Source organism: Idiotropiscis lumnitzeri, chromosome 9, assembly GCF_059441095.1.
Source record: "Idiotropiscis lumnitzeri isolate Australia: NSW breed Sydney's pygmy pipehorse chromosome 9, RoL_Ilum_1.0, whole genome shotgun sequence".
NCBI lineage: Eukaryota > Metazoa > Chordata > Actinopteri > Syngnathiformes > Syngnathidae > Idiotropiscis > Idiotropiscis lumnitzeri.
Window position 1 is genome coordinate 20,716,645 of NC_142399.1, and position 21,505 is coordinate 20,738,149.

A 21,505-nucleotide genomic window follows, 5' to 3' on the forward strand; every position below is an offset into this window, starting at 1 on the left:
TAAAATTGGAAAACCTGCAATAGTTCCTTCGAGCCGGATTTGAACCAGGAACCTTGGGATTTCCAATTCAAACATCCATCGTGTTCCGCCGAAAGGATGTCAGTTTTCACACTCTACATTCCTCCGCTCTACCAACTGAGCTATCGAAGGGATGCTCCACTCGTCTGCATTATTGGGAGTGCTTACCTGTGGTGTTAGAATGGCCGACTAGTGGATTTTGATGAAGTAGCAACAGATTTTTCTTTAAATTTTTCAAGATTGATTAAAATTTGAAATCCAGGAAAATGTCCATTGAGCTGCAATTTAAATAGCTACCTCAAAATTTTGGTGTGGAACCACAACAGTTTTCCCCTTAGAAAACTGAGTTACCAGATTTGTGCTATTGGGACAGACATCCGATATAGATTGGATTTTACAACAGTTAGTATTCAGTAATTGTGGCATGTTCTTCAAATATTTAGATGCTCTCCCAATTGGGAGCGCCAGCCTTGGCTCAGGGAGGATGAATTTGCATCAGATCTTTAGTTACAATTTTTCATTGATTTGAAATTCTGGGCAACATCCTTTGAGCCGGATGAAAACCAGGGAGCAAAGGACTTGTCCTCGGAATTACTTTAGTCCTCCGCTTTACCAACAGAGCTATGGAAGTATTGCTGGAACTCACTCAGGTTTGGGGAGTCCCTACTCATGACGTTGGGAGAAACCAGATATAAATTGACTTGAGTAGATTCAGACAAATTCACCAAAGATTTTACTTTACAGTTTTGAAGTAAAATTGGAAACCCTGCAATAGTTCCTTCGAGCCGGATTTGAACCAGCGACCTAAGGATTTCCGATTAGAACTTCCATCGCGCTCCGCTGAAAGAATGTCAGTTTGCACACTCTACAGTCCTCCGCTCTACCAACTGAGCTACCGAAGGGATGCTCCACTCATCTGCATTGTTGGGAGTGCCTACCTGTGGTGTTAGGATGGCCGACTAGTGGATTTTTATGAAGTAGCAACAGATTTTTATTTCATTTTTTCAAAATTGATTAAGATTTAAAATCCAGTAAAATGTCCTTAGAGCTTCATTTTAAATAGCTACCTCAATATTTTGGAGTGGAACCACAACAGTTTTCCACTTTGCCAACTGAGTTACCAGATTTGTGCTATTGGGACAGACAACTGATATAGACTGGAATTTACAACAGTTTGTATTCAGTAATTGTGGCATGTTCTTCATATATTTAGATGCTCTCCCAATTGGGAGCGCCAGCCTTGGCTCTGGGAGGATGAATTTGCATCAGATCTTGAGTTACAATTTTTGATTGATTTGAAATTCGGGGCAACATCCTTTGAGCCGGATTAAAACCAGGGAGCAAAGTACTTGTGCTCGGAATTACTTAAATCCTCCGCTTTACCAACAGAGCAATCGAAGTATTGCTGGAACTCACTCTGGTTTTGGGAGTCCCTACTCATGACGTTGGGAGATACCAGATATAAATTGACTTGAGTAGATTCAGACAAATTCGCCAAAGATTTTTATTTACAGGTTTGGATTAAAATTGGGAACCCTGCAATTGTTCCTTCGCGCCGGATTTGAACCCGGAACCTAAGGATTTCCAATTCAAACATCCATCGTGTTCCGCCGAAAGGATGTCAATTTTCACACTCTACAGTCCTCCGCTCTACCAACTGCGCTATCGCAGGGATGCTCCACTAGTCTGCATTATTGGGATTGCTTACCTGTGGTGTTAGGATGGCGGACTAGTGGATTTTGATGAAGTAGCAACAGATTTTTATTTCATTTTTTCAATCTTGATTAAGATTTACAATTCAGTAAAATGTCCTTTGAGCTGCATTTGAAATAGCTACTTCAAAAATTTGGTGTGGAACCACAAGAGTTTTCCACTTTGCCAACTGACTTATGTTGGAATTTATCTTTATATCAATGTTAGAATTTAACTTTAACCCAATGTAAACTCAAATAAGTAATCTGACTCCAATTTGCGACCTTACCCAACTCTCACTCATCCAACAATATGCGCGCTCGTTCTGCAATAGAAAGGTATCAGGAAGCCGGCATTTTCACGCACAAGTGGGTTTATTCCCAATACACAGACTTTCTACATGGCACCTGGGTCCCGGGTCCCTCTCAATACAACTCTACACCTCTCTTGCCACCAGCGAATGTGTTCTACCTCCGAGTTACCCAGTAATGATTCATACTATACAACATGCAAATGGCACAGACAAAGGCATCCTGGCATGATTCTATTGGCTATGTGTATTGCAGTTAACTTTAGCTCGCTCTCATTGGTCTTTCTCCTCCCGCCGAATCCCGTGGCTCCTCCTGCGTGCGATCGCCCGATGGCCGCTCCTTCAGCCAATGCTCCCGGAGTCATCTCGTCTCGCTCAGCACCATCTGCTTCTAAAACATTCCATTCCTGCACAACCCCCGCAACCAGTTTCGCTCCACCAGTCACACTCTCAGCATTTTACAATATCACATTTTCATACATTGGATGCACCAACATCTAATGAACTATGTTAAGCTCAAACTCTTATATTCCTTTAATCGTCAAAAGTATAAAATCCTTTAAGTGTAACCGAAGTTTAGACCATGCTAATGACCAGACACTCAGGAGAGGAATGCAGGAAGATTGGATCACAGCTGCACCACAGGAGGTGTGAACGAGACCCCTCTGAAACAATGGACTTCCATGCCAGGATCACAAAAGTGGCTCCTAGCAGTCCATCCTTTGTTCTGTTTCAGGTTGACTGCCATTTACATTATCCTTTAATCCCTCTCATGACCTCAGACATCTGAGGTCATCACTTGAACACCTTATTTCATTGCTGCACACGAGCTCGACATCATTTGCCATAAAACTAAAACACATCAAACAATTAGTAAAAGAATAAGAATCAGTAGAAAATTTCATTCCAGTAGACAATTAGTGAAAATTAGTGCAAAAATGTCAGTTTTCACACTCTACAGTCCTCCACTCTACCAACTGAGCTATCGAAGGGATGCTCCTCGTCGCTGCATTATTGGGAGTGCCTACCTGTGGTGTTAGGATGGCTGACTAGTTGATTTTGATGATGTAGCAACAGATTTTTCTTTACATTTTTCAAGATTGATTCAAATTTGAAATCCAATAAAATGTCCTTTGAGCTGCATTTGAAATAGCTACTTCAAAATTTTGGTGTGGAACCACAACACTTTTCCACTTTGCCAACTGACTTACCAGATTTGTGCTATTGGGACAGACAACCGATATAGATTGGATTTTACAAGAGGTAGTATTCAGTAATTGTGGCATGTTCTTCATATATTTAGATGCTCTCCCAATTGGGAGCGCCAGCCTTGGCTCTGGGAGGATGAATTTGCATCTGATCTTTAGTTACAATATTTGATTGATTTGAAATTCGGGGCAACATCCTTTGAGCCGAATGAAAACCAGGGAGCAAAGGACTTGTCCTCGGAATTACTTTAGTCCTCCGCTTTACCAACAGAGCTATCAAAGTATTGCTTGAACTCACTCTGGTTTGGGGAGTCCCTACTCATGACGTTGGGAGAAACCAGATATAAATTGACTTGAGTAGATTCAGACAAATACGCCAAAAATTTTTATTTACAGTTTTGGATTAAAATTGGAAACCCTGCAATAGTTCCTTCGAGCCGGATTTGAACCAGCGACCTAAGGAATTCCGATTAGAACTTCCATCGCGTTCAGCTGAAAGAATGTCAGTTTGCACACTCTACAGTCCTCCGCTCTACCAACTGAACTACCGAAGGGATGCTCCACTCATCTGCATTGTTGGGAGTGCCTACCTGTGGTGATAGGATGGCCAACTAGTGGATTTTGATGAAGTAGCAACAGATTTTTATTTCATTTTTTCAAAATTGATTAAGATTTAAAATCCAGTAAAATGTCCTTAGAGCTGCATTTTAAATAGCTACCTCAATATTTTGGAGTGGAACCACAACAGTTTTCCACTTTGCCAACTGAGTTACCAGATTTGTGCTATTGGGACAGACAACTGATATTGACTGGAATTTACAACAGGTAGTATGAAGTAATTGTGGCATGTTCCTTATATATTTAGATAATCACCCAATTGGGAGCGCCAGCCTTGGCTCTGGGAGGATGAATTTGCATCAGATCTTTAGTTACAATATTTGATCCATTTGAAATTCGGGGCAACATCCTTTGAGCCGGATGAAAACCAGGGAGCTAAGTACTTGTGCTCGGAATTACTTAAATACTCCGCTTTACCAACAGAGTTATCGAAGTATTGCTGGAACTCACTCTGGTTTTGGGAGTCCCTACTCATGACGTTGGGACATACGAGATATAAATTGACTTGAGTAGATTCAGACAAATTCGCCAAAGATTTTTATTTACAATTTTGGATTAAAATTGGAAACCCTGCAATAGTTCCTTCGAAGTGGATTTGAACCAGGAACCTAAGGATTTCCAATTCAAACATCCATCGTGTTCCGCCGAAAGGATGTCAGTTTTCACACTCTACAGTCCTCCGCTCTACCAACTGAGCTACCGAAGGGATGCTCCACTCATGCATTGTTGGGAGTGCCTACCTGTGGTGATAGGATGGCCAACTAGTGGATTTTGATGAAGTCGCAACAGATTTTTATTTCATTTTTTCAAAATTTCTTAAGATTTAAAATCCGGTAAAATGTCATTAGAGCTGCATTTTAAATAGCTACCTCAATATTTTGGAGTGGAACCACAACAGTTTTCCACTTTGCCAACTGAGTTACCAGATTTGTGCTATTGGGACAGAACACTGATATAGACTGGAATTTATAACAGGTAGTATTCAGTAATTGTGGCATGTTCCTTATATATTTAGATAATCACCCAATTGGGAGCGCCAGCCGTGGTTTTGGGCGGATGAATTTTTATAAGATCTTTAGTTACAATTTTTGATTAATTTGAAATTCGGGCAACATCCTTTGAGCCGGATTAAAACCAGGGAGCAAAGTACTTGTGCTCGGAATTACTTAAGACCTCCGCTTCACCAACAGAGCTATCAAAGTATTGCTGGACCTCACTCTGGTTTTGGGATCACCTACTCATGACGTTGGGAGATACCAGTTATAAATTGACTTGAGTAGATTCAGACACATTCGCCAAAATTTTTTATTTACAGTTTTGGATTAAAATTGGAAAGCCTGTAATAGTTCCTTCGAGCCGGATTTGAACCAGCGACCTAAGGATTTCTGGTAAGAACTTCCATCGCATTCCGCCGAAAGGATGTCAGTTTTCACACTCTACAGTCCTCCACTCTACCAACTGAGCTATCGAAGGCATCCGCCAGTCATCTGCATTATTGGGAGTGCCTACCTGTGGTATTAGGATGGCCGACTAGTGGATTTTGATGAAGTAGCAACAGATTTTTCTTTAAATTTTTCAAGATTGATTAAAATTTGAAATCCAGGAAAATGTCCATTGAGCTGCAATTTAAATAGCTACCTCAAAATTTTGGTGTGGAACCACAACAGTTTTCCCCTTAGAAAACTGAGTTACCAGATTTGTGCTATTGGGACAGACATCCGATATAGATTGGATTTTACAACAGTTAGTATTCAGTAATTGTGGCATGTTCTTCAAATATTTAGATGCTCTCCCAATTGGGAGCGCCAGCCTTGGCTCAGGGAGGATGAATTTGCATCAGATCTTTAGTTACAATTTTTCATTGATTTGAAATTCTGGGCAACATCCTTTGAGCCGGATGAAAACCAGGGAGCAAAGGACTTGTCCTCGGAATTACTTTAGTCCTCCGCTTTACCAACAGAGCTATCGAAGTATTGCTGGAACTCACTCAGGTTTGGGGAGTCCCTACTCATGACGTTGGGAGAAACCAGATATAAATTGACTTGAGTAGATTCAGACAAATTCACCAAAGATTTTACTTTACAGTTTTGAAGTAAAATTGGAAACCCTGCAATAGTTCCTTCGAGCCGGATTTGAACCAGCGACCTAAGGATTTCCGATTAGAACTTCCATCGCGCTCCGCTGAAAGAATGTCAGTTTGCACACTCTACAGTCCTCCGCTCTACCAACTGAGCTACCGAAGGGATGCTCCACTCATCTGCATTGTTGGGAGTGCCTACCTGTGGTGTTAGGATGGCCGACTAGTGGATTTTTATGAAGTAGCAACAGATTTTTATTTCATTTTTTCAAAATTGATTAAGATTTAAAATCCAGTAAAATGTACTTAGAGCTTCATTTTAAATAGCTACCTCAATATTTTGGAGTGGAACCACAACAGTTTTCCACTTTGCCAACTGAGTTACCAGATTTGTGCTATTGGGACAGACAACTGATATAGACTGGAATTTACAACAGTTTGTATTCAGTAATTGTGGCATGTTCTTCATATATTTAGATGCTCTCCCAATTGGGAGCGCCAGCCTTGGCTCTGGGAGGATGAATTTGCATCAGATCTTGAGTTACAATTTTTGATTGATTTGAAATTCGGGGCAACATCCTTTGAGCCGGATTAAAACCAGGGAGCAAAGTACTTGTGCTCGGAATTACTTAAATCCTCCGCTTTACCAACAGAGCAATCGAAGTATTGCTGGAACTCACTCTGGTTTTGGGAGTCCCTACTCATGACGTTGGGAGATACCAGATATAAATTGACTTGAGTAGATTCAGACAAATTCGCCAAAGATTTTTATTTACAGGTTTGGATTAAAATTGGGAACCCTGCAATTGTTCCTTCGTGCCGGATTTGAACCCGGAACCTAAGGATTTCCAATTCAAACATCCATCGTGTTCCGCCGAAAGGATGTCAGTTTTCACACTCTACAGTCCTCCGCTCTACCAACTGCGCTATCGCAGGGATGCTCCACTAGTCTGCATTATTGGGATTGCTTACCTGTGGTGTTAGGATGGCGGACTAGTGGATTTTGATGAAGTAGCAACAGATTTTTATTTCATTTTTTCAATCTTGATTAACATTTAAAATCCAGTAAAATGTCCTTTGAGCTGCATTTGAAATAGCTACTTCAAAATTTTGTTGTGAACCACAACAGTTTTCCACTTTGCCAACTGAGTTACCAGATTTGTGCTATTGGGACAGACAACCGATATAGATTGGATTTTACAACAGGTAGTATTCAGTAATTGTGGCATGTTCCTTATATATTTAGATGCTCTCCCAATTGGGAGCGCCAGCCTTGGCTCTGGGAGGATCAATTTGCTTCAGATCTTTAGTTACAATTTTTGATTGATTTGAAATTCGGGGCACCATCCTTTGAGCCGGATGAAAACCAGGGAGCAAAGGACTTGTGCTAGGAATTACTTAAGTCCTCTGCTTTACCAACAGAGCTATCAAAGTATTGCTGGTACTCACTCTGGTTTTGGGAGTCCCTACTCATGACGTTGGGAGATACCAGATTAGACTCGAGTAGATTCAAACAAATTTGCCAAAGATTTTTATTTACAATTTTTGATCAAGAATAGAAAGTCTGCAAAAATTCATTGGGGCCAGATTTGAAACAGCAACCCAAGTATTTTATTAGAACTTCGATTGCTTTCAGTCGAAAGGAGGTCAGTTTTCAAACTCTACAGTCCTCCCCTCAACCTATTGAGCTATGGAAGGGGTGCGCCGCAGATCAGCATTATTGAAAGTGTCCACCAATAGTGTAAGGATGGCCGACTAGTGGATTTTGATGAAGTAGCAACGGATTTTTATTTCATTTTTTCAATATTGATTAAGATTTAAAATCCAGTCAAATGTCCTTTGAGCTGCATTTTAAATAGCTATCTCAAAATCTTGGTGTGGAACTACAACAGTTTTCCACATTGCCAACTGAGTTACCAGATTTGTGCTATTGGGACAGACAACCGATATAGATTGGATTTTACAACAGGTAGTATTCCGTAATTGTGGCATGTTCTTCATATATTTAGATGCTCTCCCAATTGGGAGCGCCAGCCTTGGCTCTGGGAGGATGAATTTGCATCTGATCTTTAGTTACAATATTTGATTGATTTGAAATTCGGGGCAACATCCTTTGAGCCGGATGAAAACCAGGGAGCAAAGGACTTGTCCTCGGAATTACTTTAGTCCTCCGCTTTACCAACAGAGCTATCGAAGTATTGCTGGAACTCACTCTGGTTTGGGGAGTCCCTACTCATGACGTTGGGAGAAACCAGATATAAATTGACTTGAGTAGATTCAGACAAATTCGCCAAAGATTTTTATTTACAGTTTTGGATTAAAATTGGAAACCCTGCAATAGTTCCTTCGAGCCGGATTTGAACCAGGAACCTAAGGATTTCCAATTCAAACATCCATCGTGTTCCGCCGAAAGGATGTCAGTTTTCACACTCTACAGTCCTCCGCTCTACCAACTGAGCTATCGAAGGCATGCGCCACTCGTCTGCATTATTGGGAGTGCTTACCTGTGGTGTTAGAATGGCCGACTAGTGGATTTTGATGAAGTAGCAACATATTTTTCTTTAAATTTTTCAAGATTCATTAAAATTTGAAATCCAGGAAAATGTCCTTTGAGCTGCATTTTAAATAGCTACTTCAAAATTTTGGTGTGGAACCACAACAGTTTTCCACTTTGCCAACTGAGTTACCAGATTTGTGCTATTGGGACACACAACTGATATAGACTGGAATTTACAACAGGTAGTATTCAGTAATTGTGGCATGTTCTTCATATATTTAGATGCTCTCCCAATTGGGAGCGCCAGCCTTGGCTCTGGGAGGATGAATTTGCATCTGATCTTTAGTTACAATTTTTGATTGATTTGAAATTCGGGGCAACATCCTTTGAGCCGGATGAAAACCAGGGAGCAAAGGACTTGTCCTCGGAATTACTTTAGTCCTCCTCTTTACCAACAGAGCTATCGAAGTATTGCTGGAACTCACTCTGGTTTGGGGAGTCCCTACTCATGACGTTGGGAGAAACCAGATATAAATTGGCTTGAGTAGATTCAGACAAATTCGCCAAAGATTTTTATTTACAGTTTTGAATTAAAATTGGGACGCCGGTAATAGTTCCTTCGAGCCGGATTTGAACCAGCGACCTAAGGATTTCCAATTAGAACTTCCATCGCGTTCCGCCAAAAGGATGTCAGTTTTCACACTCTACAGTCCTCCGCTCTACTGACTGAGCTATCGAAGGGATGCTCCTCTTGTCTGCATTATTGGGAGTACCTACCTGTGGTGTTAGGACGGCTGACAAGTGGATTTTGATGATGTAGCAACAGATTTTTCTTTAAATTTTTTAAAGATTGATTAAAATTTGAAATCCAGGAAAATGTCCTTTGAGCTGCAATTTAAATAGCTACCTCAAAATTTTGGTGTGGAACCACAACAGTTTTCCACTTTGCCAACTGAGTTACCATATTTGTGCTATTGGGACAGACAACTGATATAGACTGGAATTTACAACAGGTAGTATTAAGTAATTGTGGCATGTTCCTTATATATTTAGATAATCACCCAATTGGGAGCGCCAGCCTTGGCTCTGGGAGGATGAATTTGCATCAGATCTTTAGTTACAATATTTGATCCATTTGAAATTCGGGGCAACATCCTTTGAGCCGGATGAAAACCAGGGAGCAAAGTATTTGTGCTCGGGATTACTTAAATCCTCCGCTTTACCAACAGAGTTATCGAAGTATTGCTGGAACTCACTCTGGTTTTGGGAGTCCCTACTCATGACGTTGGGACATACGAGATATAAATTGACTTGAGTAGATTCAGACAAATTCGCCAAAGATTTTTATTTACAGTTTTGGATTAAAATTGGAAAACCTGCAATAGTTCCTTCGAGCCGGATTTGAACCAGTAACCTTGGGATTTCCAATTCAAACATCCATCGTGTTCCGCCGAAAGGATGTCAGTTTTCACACTCTACATTCCTCCGCTCTACCAACTGAGCTATCGAAGGGATGCTCCACTCGTCTGCATTATTGGGAGTGCTTACCTGTGGTGTTAGAATGGCCGACTAGTGGATTTTGATGAAGTAGCAACAGATTTTTCTTTAAATTTTTCAAGATTGATTAAAATTTGAAATCCAGGAAAATGTCCATTGAGCTGCAATTTAAATAGCTACCTCAAAATTTTGGTGTGGAACCACAACAGTTTTCCCCTTAGAAAACTGAGTTACCAGATTTGTGCTATTGGGACAGACATCCGATATAGATTGGATTTTACAACAGTTAGTATTCAGTAATTGTGGCATGTTCTTCAAATATTTAGATGCTCTCCCAATTGGGAGCGCCAGCCTTGGCTCAGGGAGGATGAATTTGCATCAGATCTTTAGTTACAATTTTTCATTGATTTGAAATTCTGGGCAACATCCTTTGAGCCGGATGAAAACCAGGGAGCAAAGGACTTGTCCTCGGAATTACTTTAGTCCTCCGCTTTACCAACAGAGCTATCGAAGTATTGCTGGAACTCACTCAGGTTTGGGGAGTCCCTACTCATGACGTTGGGAGAAACCAGATATAAATTGACTTGAGTAGATTCAGACAAATTCACCAAAGATTTTACTTTACAGTTTTGAAGTAAAATTGGAAACCCTGCAATAGTTCCTTCGAGCCGGATTTGAACCAGCGACCTAAGGATTTCCGATTAGAACTTCCATCGCGCTCCGCTGAAAGAATGTCAGTTTGCACACTCTACAGTCCTCCGCTCTACCAACTGAGCTACCGAAGGGATGCTCCACTCATCTGCATTGTTGGGAGTGCCTACCTGTGGTGTTAGGATGGCCGACTAGTGGATTTTTATGAAGTAGCAACAGATTTTTATTTCATTTTTTCAAAATTGATTAAGATTTAAAATCCAGTAAAATGTACTTAGAGCTTCATTTTAAATAGCTACCTCAATATTTTGGAGTGGAACCACAACAGTTTTCCACTTTGCCAACTGAGTTACCAGATTTGTGCTATTGGGACAGACAACTGATATAGACTGGAATTTACAACAGTTTGTATTCAGTAATTGTGGCATGTTCTTCATATATTTAGATGCTCTCCCAATTGGGAGCGCCAGCCTTGGCTCTGGGAGGATGAATTTGCATCAGATCTTGAGTTACAATTTTTGATTGATTTGAAATTCGGGGCAACATCCTTTGAGCCGGATTAAAACCAGGGAGCAAAGTACTTGTGCTCGGAATTACTTAAATCCTCCGCTTTACCAACAGAGCAATCGAAGTATTGCTGGAACTCACTCTGGTTTTGGGAGTCCCTACTCATGACGTTGGGAGATACCAGATATAAATTGACTTGAGTAGATTCAGACAAATTCGCCAAAGATTTTTATTTACAGGTTTGGATTAAAATTGGGAACCCTGCAATTGTTCCTTCGTGCCGGATTTGAACCCGGAACCTAAGGATTTCCAATTCAAACATCCATCGTGTTCCGCCGAAAGGATGTCAGTTTTCACACTCTACAGTCCTCCGCTCTACCAACTGCGCTATCGCAGGGATGCTCCACTAGTCTGCATTATTGGGATTGCTTACCTGTGGTGTTAGGATGGCGGACTAGTGGATTTTGATGAAGTAGCAACAGATTTTTATTTCATTTTTTCAATCTTGATTAAGATTTACAATTCAGTAAAATGTCCTTTGAGCTGCATTTGAAATAGCTACTTCAAAAATTTGGTGTGGAACCACAAGAGTTTTCCACTTTGCCAACTGACTTATGTTGGAATTTATCTTTATATCAATGTTAGAATTTAACTTTAACCCAATGTAAACTCAAATAAGTAATCTGACTCCAATTTGCGACCTTACCCAACTCTCACTCATCCAACAATATGCGCGCTCGTTCTGCAATAGAAAGGTATCAGGAAGCCGGCATTTTCACGCACAAGTGGGTTTATTCCCAATACACAGACTTTCTACATGGCACCTGGGTCCCGGGTCCCTCTCAATACAACTCTACACCTCTCTTGCCACCAGCGAATGTGTTCTACCTCCGAGTTACCCAGTAATGATTAATACTATACAACATGCAAATGGCACAGACAAAGGCATCCTGGCATGATTCTATTGGCTATGTGTATTGCAGTTAACTTTAGCTCGCTCTCATTGGTCTTTCTCCTCCCGCCGAATCCCGTGGCTCCTCCTGCGTGCGATCGCCCGATGGCCGCTCCTTCAGCCAATGCTCCCGGAGTCATCTCGTCTCGCTCAGCACCATCTGCTTCTAAAACATTCCATTCCTGCACAACCCCCGCAACCAGTTTCGCTCCACCAGTCACACTCTCAGCATTTTACAATATCACATTTTCATACATTGGATGCACCAACATCTAATGAACTATGTTAAGCTCAAACTCTTATATTCCTTTAATCGTCAAAAGTATAAAATCCTTTAAGTGTAACCGAAGTTTAGACCATGCTAATGACCAGACACTCAGGAGAGGAATGCAGGAAGATTGGATCACAGCTGCACCACAGGAGGTGTGAACGAGACCCCTCTGAAACAATGGACTTCCATGCCAGGATCACAAAAGTGGCTCCTAGCAGTCCACCCTTTGTTCTGTTTCAGGTTGACTGCCATTTACATTATCCTTTAATCCCTCTCATGACCTCAGACATCTGAGGTCATCACTTGAACACCTTATTTCATTGCTGCACACGAGCTCGACATCATTTGCCATAAAACTAAAACACATCAAACAATTAGTAAAAGAATAAGAATCAGTAGAAAATTTCATTCCAGTAGACAATTAGTGAAAATTAGTGCAAAAATGTCATTCCAATAGAAAATTAGTAGAAAAGTTCATTCCAGTAGAAAATTTAATTCCCTCCTTATGGCCTCAGGTCCCCGAGGCCATCTTTCCATACTCACATCCTGGACTCCCGGAGGGCCACGGCTACCTACGCCTCCTGGGGGTCCTTTTGAGGGATCATCATGTACTGACCACCCGGAGGGAGTGGCCCCAACGTGCGTTCTATTGTCTTAACAGTTAATGATCTGATACATGGAATACAGCAACATCCGCATAACACCATAATAGCGGCAAACACAGCGATAGAAATCAGTACTGAAGCAATCAGGCTTTTATATTTACCAAAGATGTTTAACCAGTCAGAATACCAACTGGTGTCCACACCTGAGTGCTCCTTCATTTTGTTACTTAGCGTGCGCAGACCCTCCAATGCCTTGGTAAGGCGACCGTCAGGAGATGTATTGTTGGGAATCAGAGTACAACACTGATCCCCAAAAATACCACACACCCCTCCTCTTTCGGCTAACACCATATCTAAGCTTATTCTGTTCTGGAATGCCATAAGAGACGTGGCAGCCAATTGCTCATGCACTGCCTGGAGTGCTGAGGTGGTAAAATTCGCCAATCGTTGGACATTATAGTGGACATAATTAATCCGGTCCACATTTTTGTTTACTGTAACGAACAGGAAAAGGCTCTCCCATCCTGCCGCAATTTGATCCACCAATTTATACTCGTCAGGGATCCCTCTTGGAACTCCAATTGCATCTATATACGTGGGATCTCCTGCATTCAACCATTCTTGCATGTCCCTTCTCTTCCTGTTAAGGAAGGGGATTCTTCCCCATTGTCCAACACCTTCCCACTCCATTTTGGCCAGATCTAAGGCTGTCACACTAACTGGCATGATCAGCGTTACCAGGGCGCACTTACCTGAGGCATTGGTGGGAAGCCTATCGTACAGCACTTTCTCTCCACACCACAGCCAAACATCATCACGAGCGAGAGGGATTCCTACTGGCAAAGACACATTTTCATTACACCATGACTCCTGGAGATTTCCAATCCCAGGACCAGTCCCATTTAACTTTTAGGCAGGTGAACTTTTGTTTTGCAACTTGGGTGTCAAAAATAGGCTCTTTCTTTTTTATTCCCACATCATTCCATGGGTGTGTCCAATTAAAATTGTACCCAAGTGTTCACCTGTGTCGGTTGTTTACATTTCAGATTTAGCAGTAGTTGTTGTGTCTGTGTCAGCGTCTTACCATCATCTCGCTCTGCTCCATACCATACCATTCCATTACATGCTCCTTTCGCTCCATCACTTCTGTCATCCCGCATCCTATGTTCAAACGCAAACATCGTCCACACAAAGCACACGCCAGCAGGTAAAATAGTCAATAAGTTAAACATTTGCATCGTCATCGTCTTTGTTCAGACTCGAAAGTGTCTGACTTTGATCCAATTCATGCCATCTACACATTCCCTCTCTTGACCTGCCCGTCCGGGCGGTCAACCTCTAAGCTCAACCATGGCGGGCACAAATACAGGGGCCGGGCGCAACTGTGAGTTATGGTACCACTTCTGTCCCGTAGTTCCCAATTGGATGGCGTGTCAGGTTCTAGCCAGAACTCTAAACTGTCCTTATCAGCGAGATCGAGTCCACCTCCGGGAAAGCACCCGGAGGTTGATGTACGGAGCGATGTCCGACTCCAGTGATGCTGAGTTCACTGAGTTCAAATATCTAACTGTGTTCCGAGATTACAAATTAAGCCTCGAGCTAACGCTCCAATTTTGACTGTTAATTGACAAATTTTAAAGCAACACAAATGAAATAGTAACCATTTATGCTTAAAATAAAAAATCCCAAAACTATAATAACGCAGATACCGAATTAAACCTCTATTTTTTATTTTATTATTTTTTTTTTTTTTTTTTTATGGGAAGAAAAGGTGCTCTACAAGACATAGACAGCTCCAAGACCGCCGCAGTCTTCACCTCCTATTGTCTCATGATTGGCTCAATCCACCCACAGGCTGTGCCCACACTGATTCTGTCAACTGGGGGAGGGGGTAGAGACAGTAAAAACATCGCGGAGCTGTGGAGCCGAGCCCCAACTCAGTCGGGCCCTGGGTCCACAACACCTCTAGCAGAGACACACACAGAACTACCATTTCCGAGCGACCCTTCCCTGGAAATTTTGAAATTTAGTAATGTTCCCAAAACCAAAGAATTTGTAGTCGGTGCTGATATATGATCTCCCGATTGTGCAACAACTATGGGGTCTAGACCTCTAGTATGATGACGCTCATCAATATTCAATGCGATTTGTGGCTCGGCGAAAGTAAACAATTCATACCATTTCCGCTGCTCAGGGACAAGGCACGCGTGCGAGGCAACGCCAGTAGACATAACAAATATATAATTCTAACGCAAGATGCACTCATGACTAAATTTGGATGAGTGCATTTTTGATAAACCAAATCATGTTTGTGATCACATGTACAATGTGATATGTCAATTGGTGAATTGAAAGGGTGGCGGTTGCTAAACCACTCAGACCAGAGCAAGAACAGGGCATACCCACTGCGGGAGGATGGGAACCAGGTTTCAGAGCTACCCTCAAATGTTTCAGTTCAGTTTAGCCACTGGGAAGGAAGAGAGCACGACATATGCTCCCTCCGACGGATGTGCAGAGTCAAGTTCAGTCCCATCCGGGAATGCCACTCGAATTCCAGTGTTCGTTCAGTCAATGGCAGTGACTCAGGCAATCTTGAGAGTCCACATGGCTCAGTGGGGGTTGCGGAAGGAGCTCATAGCTCGCCCCAATATCCAGCACCATCGAAAACTTGTCCATCCACCGTCCCCGGAATGCTAGGACCTGCTAGTCCTCGAATGCTGAAGCTCCGCTGCCCCCTGTCATGGAATGGGGTACGAGCGGGTTTGTGTCAAGTGCGTTGGGAGTGGGTAACGGTGGCGCCCCCTGCGCTGGTGGAGCTCTTTGTGACAGATATGGCACCGGAGGATGGCACATTCCAGAAAGTGGCTCGGCATGGACAGCTCATCACCCAGTGACCCCACACCCCGCAGCCAGAGCACACCCCACTCACAACCCCCGTCTGTAACCACCCATATCTCTGTTACTGCAATCCCAACCTCGTTGACTGGCCTGCTATGGACAGCAGCCAGTCTGCTGTGGCGCTGCGTCACCCGAACCTTGCCCAGAAGCAGCAGAAGTGGAAGGAGCAGCTGCCTCCTTTTTTCTTATCTCTCTTGGCCTTCTAAACCTGCAAGTACAACAATTTTAGTCACGCTCCTTAATCCAATCCCATATTTTCCTTTTCTGATGTTGTGCAAAATTAGGTACAAAATGTGTTCTACTTAGGCCGATTAGCATTTTTTCATTCATGGACTATTTCGCCTGATGTCTGCCACTGGAAGGTGCACGCCCTTGTGGACGGCCAACTGGAACAGCTGTGTATTGTCGACATTATTGGATGGGTCACTGCCGGAAGTCTCACTCCATTCACGTCTCGCCCTGGCCACATAGACCAGGCCTGTCTCCCCCTTCCCCACCTGAACGACACAGCAACATCGACCCCAACGGGCCAGAAATATCTGATGCACGGCACGGCCAATCTCACCTGAGGTGTCCCCATTTAGCTGGTGACCATCATGCTGGTCAGCAGGTCTGGCCTCGGCCTCAAGTGAGGACAGTTCCTCTTAAATAAATTTTGTCCCGCTTGTAACTCTGTATAAACCTCTTAGTCTGGTGTCTCCTTTGTAGGAGATTTCAACCAACGTGACCTCTTTACAACGTGTCGAATAAACCAATGTTGACCTTTCTGCTATCTTTACAGCTGTGAGAGCTGTTACTAACGCCTCCTTCCCCCTTGGGTAATTACAAATGTCTTATCTTCAAACTTCTTACAAGCACCCAGTATCCTGGCTTCACTAATTTAGTGCCCCTGCTGGGAGACAGAAAGATCCTTGTCACTCTAAATTTGCGCCTGTCTTTTGTTTTCCTAACATTTTCACATATGGTCAACTAAAGTTGCTTCAACATCTATTTCCCATTTGCTCTTAAATTTGAGGTATTCTATAAGTTCTTCCAAACAGTGTTTTACAATGTCTTAGTCCTAAATACAATGAACAACGATACAATGGAAAATATCAGAATAACATTCAGGGTCATTTGTGTCTGAAATATCTCCTCTACAACAACCTACCCTTGCGTTAAGTGAGTAATTTTCCATAAAGACAGTGCCACTAATTCGACATTAATTTCAAGTATCACTGCTGTGGTGCTGTATTATATGGAAAGGTCTAAACAATCCAAGAAAAGTTTGCCCTATCCTGGACTGGGTGTGTGTTATCTAGTCGCACATCCAATGTGAATAATAATAACTCCTGTGGAGCACATGAGCAGGCTAAAGCAACAACTATATCTTAATCTGTACCGTGGACCCTAAATTAGAATATCTTATTTCTCCCTCCTTGTTGAGGAGAACCTCCGGGATGGGCGTGGTGAGGCGCTATTTGAAGCATTCTCTGGCCTTCTGGTCACACTGGTCACATGTCACCTCAAACCTGTGGAGATAACTGGAGGTGTGGCAAAAATACAAAAATATTTAGTCCCACTTTATATTTGGTAAACCAATCTCCAATGGCTAGATATTCCCCGTTCCAAAGATTTTCTTTCAACATGTCCATAGAATACTTTACTTAAAACTTATCCCAAAACCATAATCCCTTTGCTTAAAAATTAAAATTTTAATAAGACTGTCGCTGCTCTGCCGTTCCTCAGGTGTCCCCTGCCTGTTTCAGTGTTCAACTTGCGTTCATACTCCCTGCCAATTTATATTTATTGTTCGGTTGAATATATACTTTACCCCATGCTCTACTCCACTAGTATTGCAAAAGCACTGCTCCACAGCATGAACCATGCTCGACCACATGGATGAGACCCCCCGGAGAGCGAACGCCTGAAGACTGGATTCCATTGCTGTAACATCAAGGGAGGTGTGCCTGAGACACACCTCTGACACAAAAGGACTGAGTGCCACAGCAACAAAAGGCATATCTTCCTTTTCAATCAGTTAACGACTGCCATTGATGCCTGTTTTTCCTCTTGTGTCTGAAATGTTTACATGTTCCTGCTGGTGCTCTCTGTGACTCGTTATCTTTTGCATCTCAAACCATTCTGCCCCCCCCAAGGTGACTACGGGGCCATTAATTGCGCCGTCGGAACGGGCGGCGGCTCAAACACATACTGTTGCGAGTCTGGCAACTGTGGATAAATGCCTCACAGACATTCCGTCTTTTCTTCCACTTTTTCAATCACTTCATCCTCTTTCTCTGACTTCCTCCCCCTACTTGGGAACGAGCATCTAACTTCAAAGAGCTGTTAACTCTTTGTTAGAGCACACTCATGATTTTACGATTACACCTATACCCATTGCCTTCTGTAAAATCTTTCTCACTCTTATTTTTCTTTCCAAATTCACTGTAGCCTTACCAAAGCCACTCAAACAATCAAGGTATCAAATCACAAACTACAAAGTCAGGAACCACCTATGCTCTTGCAAAGGTTTCTCATGCTCTCAAAAGCTTCCTTCAATTAAGATTTCATAACACCAATCTTTTTCTTTTTCTTCGTGTCATTTCCATCTGTGCATTTCATTCCAGTTACTAATTACAGTTACCTTAATAGAAAGACCATCAACTCAAGTATGAAACATGAAATATTTATTTCTTCAATTCCTCCTTACAGCAGACCCTAATTCTTATCCTTTTCATTTGTTCAAGTCACACCTTCTTCAATCACCAAACTCTGTCATTCTCAATACTGCCTGTTTCACCATCCTCCTTTCAATGGAACATTAATTGTTCCTTTCTCTTTTCTACACATTCTGCATCTTTTTCACATTCCTTTTCTTTTCTTATTGAACTTCCAATCGCTACACTGACACAATTTCTTCTCTTTTCTCTAGCTTTCTTTCTTTCTCTTTTCTTATTTCATCCCTACTTCATGTTTTTCTTCTCTTTTTTATGTTTCGTTTTTATGAATTTATCCTTAATCTCCGTGCCACACGCGGGACCCGAGACCACTATCACACTTCCTCTCCTTCGCCATCTTGAAATCAAAATCCACTCGTGCGTGTCCCAAACACACTTCTTACGCAGAACAATTTTAGCCTTCACATTCACACCGCTTCCACTCTGATATTTTAAATCGTATCTTAACCACGAATAGTTCCAAACTATTCTAGTAGGTAAATCCCAGATTTTACTCTACTATCGTCCACACTGTTACACTTATTTATTTATATATTTATTTATTTATTTAACCATATATTTTAACGCCGTTCCACTCCGCCTTCCTCTTATAATTTAGCGTTGCCAATATGCAGAATTTGAAAAGGATCTGCTTACCTTATGTCACTGTGGGCCCAAGAGGAAGGCCGGTCGGATGTGCGGCTCCTTTATCAGGTCGTCACCTGGTGTGGACGTGGGCCCCAGGCCCGAGCCCCAGACTCTTGTGGTTTTTCCTGAAGCCCCAGGCTTCCTTTGAGCCCTAGACTCTTGAAGTCCCAGACTTCTTTTCTTTTCTTGGAGTCCCAGACTCTCTTTGAAGTCCCAGACTTCTATTACCTCTCATGCATCACGTCGGCGTCAAAATAAATTGTTGGAATTTAGCTTTATATCAATGTTAGAATTTAACTTTAACCCAATGTAAACTCAAATTAGTAATCTGACTCCAATTTGCGACCTTACCCAACTCTCACTCATCCAACAATATGCGCGCTCGTTCTGCAATAGAAAGGTATCAGGAAGCCGGCATTTTCACGCACAAGTGGGTTTATTCCCAATACACAGATTTCTACATGGCACCTGGATCTCGGGTCCCTCTCAATACAACTCTACATCTCTCCTGCCACCAGTGAATGGGTTCTACCTCCGAGTTGCCCAGTAATGATTCATACTATACAACATGCAAATGGCACAGAGACAAAGGCATCCTGGCATGATTCTATTGGCTATGTGTATTGCAGTTAACTTTAGCTCGCTCTCATTGGTCTTTCTCCTCCCGCCGAATCCCGTGGCTACTCCTGCGTGCGATCCCCCGATGGCCGCTCCTTCCCGGAGTCATCTCGTCTCGCTCAGCACCTTCTGCTTCTAAAACATTCCATTCTTGCACAACCCCCGCAACCAGTTTCGCTTCACCAGTCACACTCTCAGCATTTTACAATATCACATTTTCATACATTGGATGCACCAACATCTAATGAAGTATGTTAAGCTCAAACTCTTATATTCCTTTAATAGTCAAATGTATGAAATGTGTGACCGAAGTTTAGACCATGCTAATGACCAGACCCTCAGGAGAGGAATGCAGGAAGATTGGATCACAGCTGCACCACAGGAGGTGTGAACGAGACCCCTCTGAAACAATGGACTTCCATGCCAGGATCACAAAAGTGGCTCCGAGCAGTCTACCCTTTGTTCGGTTTTATATTGACTGCCATTTACATTATCCTTTAACGGTTAGAGCTCTTTCATTTGCTCACTGAATCTTTATTGTAACATCAACTGCACGGCTCTCATACACTCCACTTCCGCCCTGCTGGCGCGGTGTGCGTCAACTAAAACAGTCCCCCTGGGAACACCCAACCACCAACTGACAATCCCATTGTTACAATTTTATTAGTTCCACTTTATTCTTCCATTTATTCCAATTTAATTTAAATAATGTCAAATAAATGGTACATGACCATGGGTGGATCGGAGTGAACGCCACCCCTTGTTATTGGTGTATATATTGGTGGTACGGGGCTGGTATAATATTAGTGCCCCCATGTGGTCCGAACGTGTAGCTACGGAGCTACACACAAGTCTCCTGACACGCATTTGCAAATCAGCACACGCATTTGCGAGTCGTCCGCGGCAGGACTGTAGCAAACGTCACCTGTAAGAACACAGCCAATCAAAAGGTCCCGTTTTTACAGGTCGCCCATCTAAAGATTTTTGTCCGCATTTAACCATGTGTATGTGCCAACAAACCATTGTACACATTTGCTGATATTTGTCATATATCTGTGACTTCAATCATGCATTGTAGATTGTTGTTACACATTTGTGACTGTGGTTATAGTTTCAGATTCTTGTTACGTATTTTTGGATTGAAGTATTTGCCACAATAAAGACCACATGTATAAAATGCAAAATTTTGAAAGGAATTGTAGCTTACGGCCATACTACCCTGAGAACGTCCGATCTTGGAAGCTAAGCAGGGTCAGGCCTGGTTAGTACTTGGATGGGAGACCGCCTGGGAATACCAGGTGCTGTAAGCTTTTGCACCGCAAAAAAAAAAACTTTGACAAATGTAAGCAAGTATGCGAGCTGCTTTTTTATAAATTTCCACATATTCGCCTGACAGGCTGAGAGCACAAAATGCCAACATTCAGCGTCCCCTGCCTTTGGGTTTTGCTACAGTCTCGCCGTGGACGACTCGCAAATGCGTGTGGCAATTTGCAAATGCGTGTCTGGAGACTTGAGTGTGGCTCCGGAGCTCCACATTAAGACCAAAAGGGGACTCTCGTAGTCTACAGGTGTAGCAGACAGATGACCCGATGCAGTCCGGTTGGGTTGGTGCAGTGAGTGTTTACTAAATAAAAAGTTAATGAATCAATTTAAAAAAATGGTGTTTACTGAATGCAATAAAGGGAAGTATAGTTAATGTGGCAATTAGCAGGTGTGGAGAAGCTTCATTCATTTTTTTT

The 21,505-nt window shown here is 42.4% G+C and overlaps 4 non-coding genes and 1 pseudogene across 4 annotated transcripts; 1 reads left to right on the top strand and 4 right to left on the bottom strand.

The window, feature by feature from the left end:
* Positions 1 to 794: 794 nt before the first annotated feature.
* trnay-gua (transfer RNA tyrosine (anticodon GUA)) lies at positions 795 to 920 on the bottom strand. The gene is made up of 2 exons: positions 884 to 920; positions 795 to 830 (listed from the first exon to the last, which is right to left on the bottom strand). It is a non-coding gene; the product is annotated as a tRNA-Tyr (tRNA).
* A 4,273-nt stretch (positions 921 to 5,193) lies between these two features.
* On the bottom strand, positions 5,194 to 5,319 carry trnay-gua (transfer RNA tyrosine (anticodon GUA)). The gene is made up of 2 exons: positions 5,283 to 5,319; positions 5,194 to 5,229 (listed from the first exon to the last, which is right to left on the bottom strand). It is a non-coding gene; the product is annotated as a tRNA-Tyr (tRNA).
* Positions 5,320 to 5,963: 644 nt separating this feature from the next.
* Positions 5,964 to 6,089, bottom strand: trnay-gua (transfer RNA tyrosine (anticodon GUA)). The gene is made up of 2 exons: positions 6,053 to 6,089; positions 5,964 to 5,999 (listed from the first exon to the last, which is right to left on the bottom strand). It is a non-coding gene; the product is annotated as a tRNA-Tyr (tRNA).
* Positions 6,090 to 10,576: 4,487 nt separating this feature from the next.
* On the bottom strand, positions 10,577 to 10,702 carry trnay-gua (transfer RNA tyrosine (anticodon GUA)). The gene is made up of 2 exons: positions 10,666 to 10,702; positions 10,577 to 10,612 (listed from the first exon to the last, which is right to left on the bottom strand). It is a non-coding gene; the product is annotated as a tRNA-Tyr (tRNA).
* A 10,265-nt stretch (positions 10,703 to 20,967) lies between these two features.
* On the top strand, positions 20,968 to 21,076 carry LOC148331199 (5S ribosomal RNA; annotated as a pseudogene).
* Positions 21,077 to 21,505: the final 429 nt, after the last annotated feature.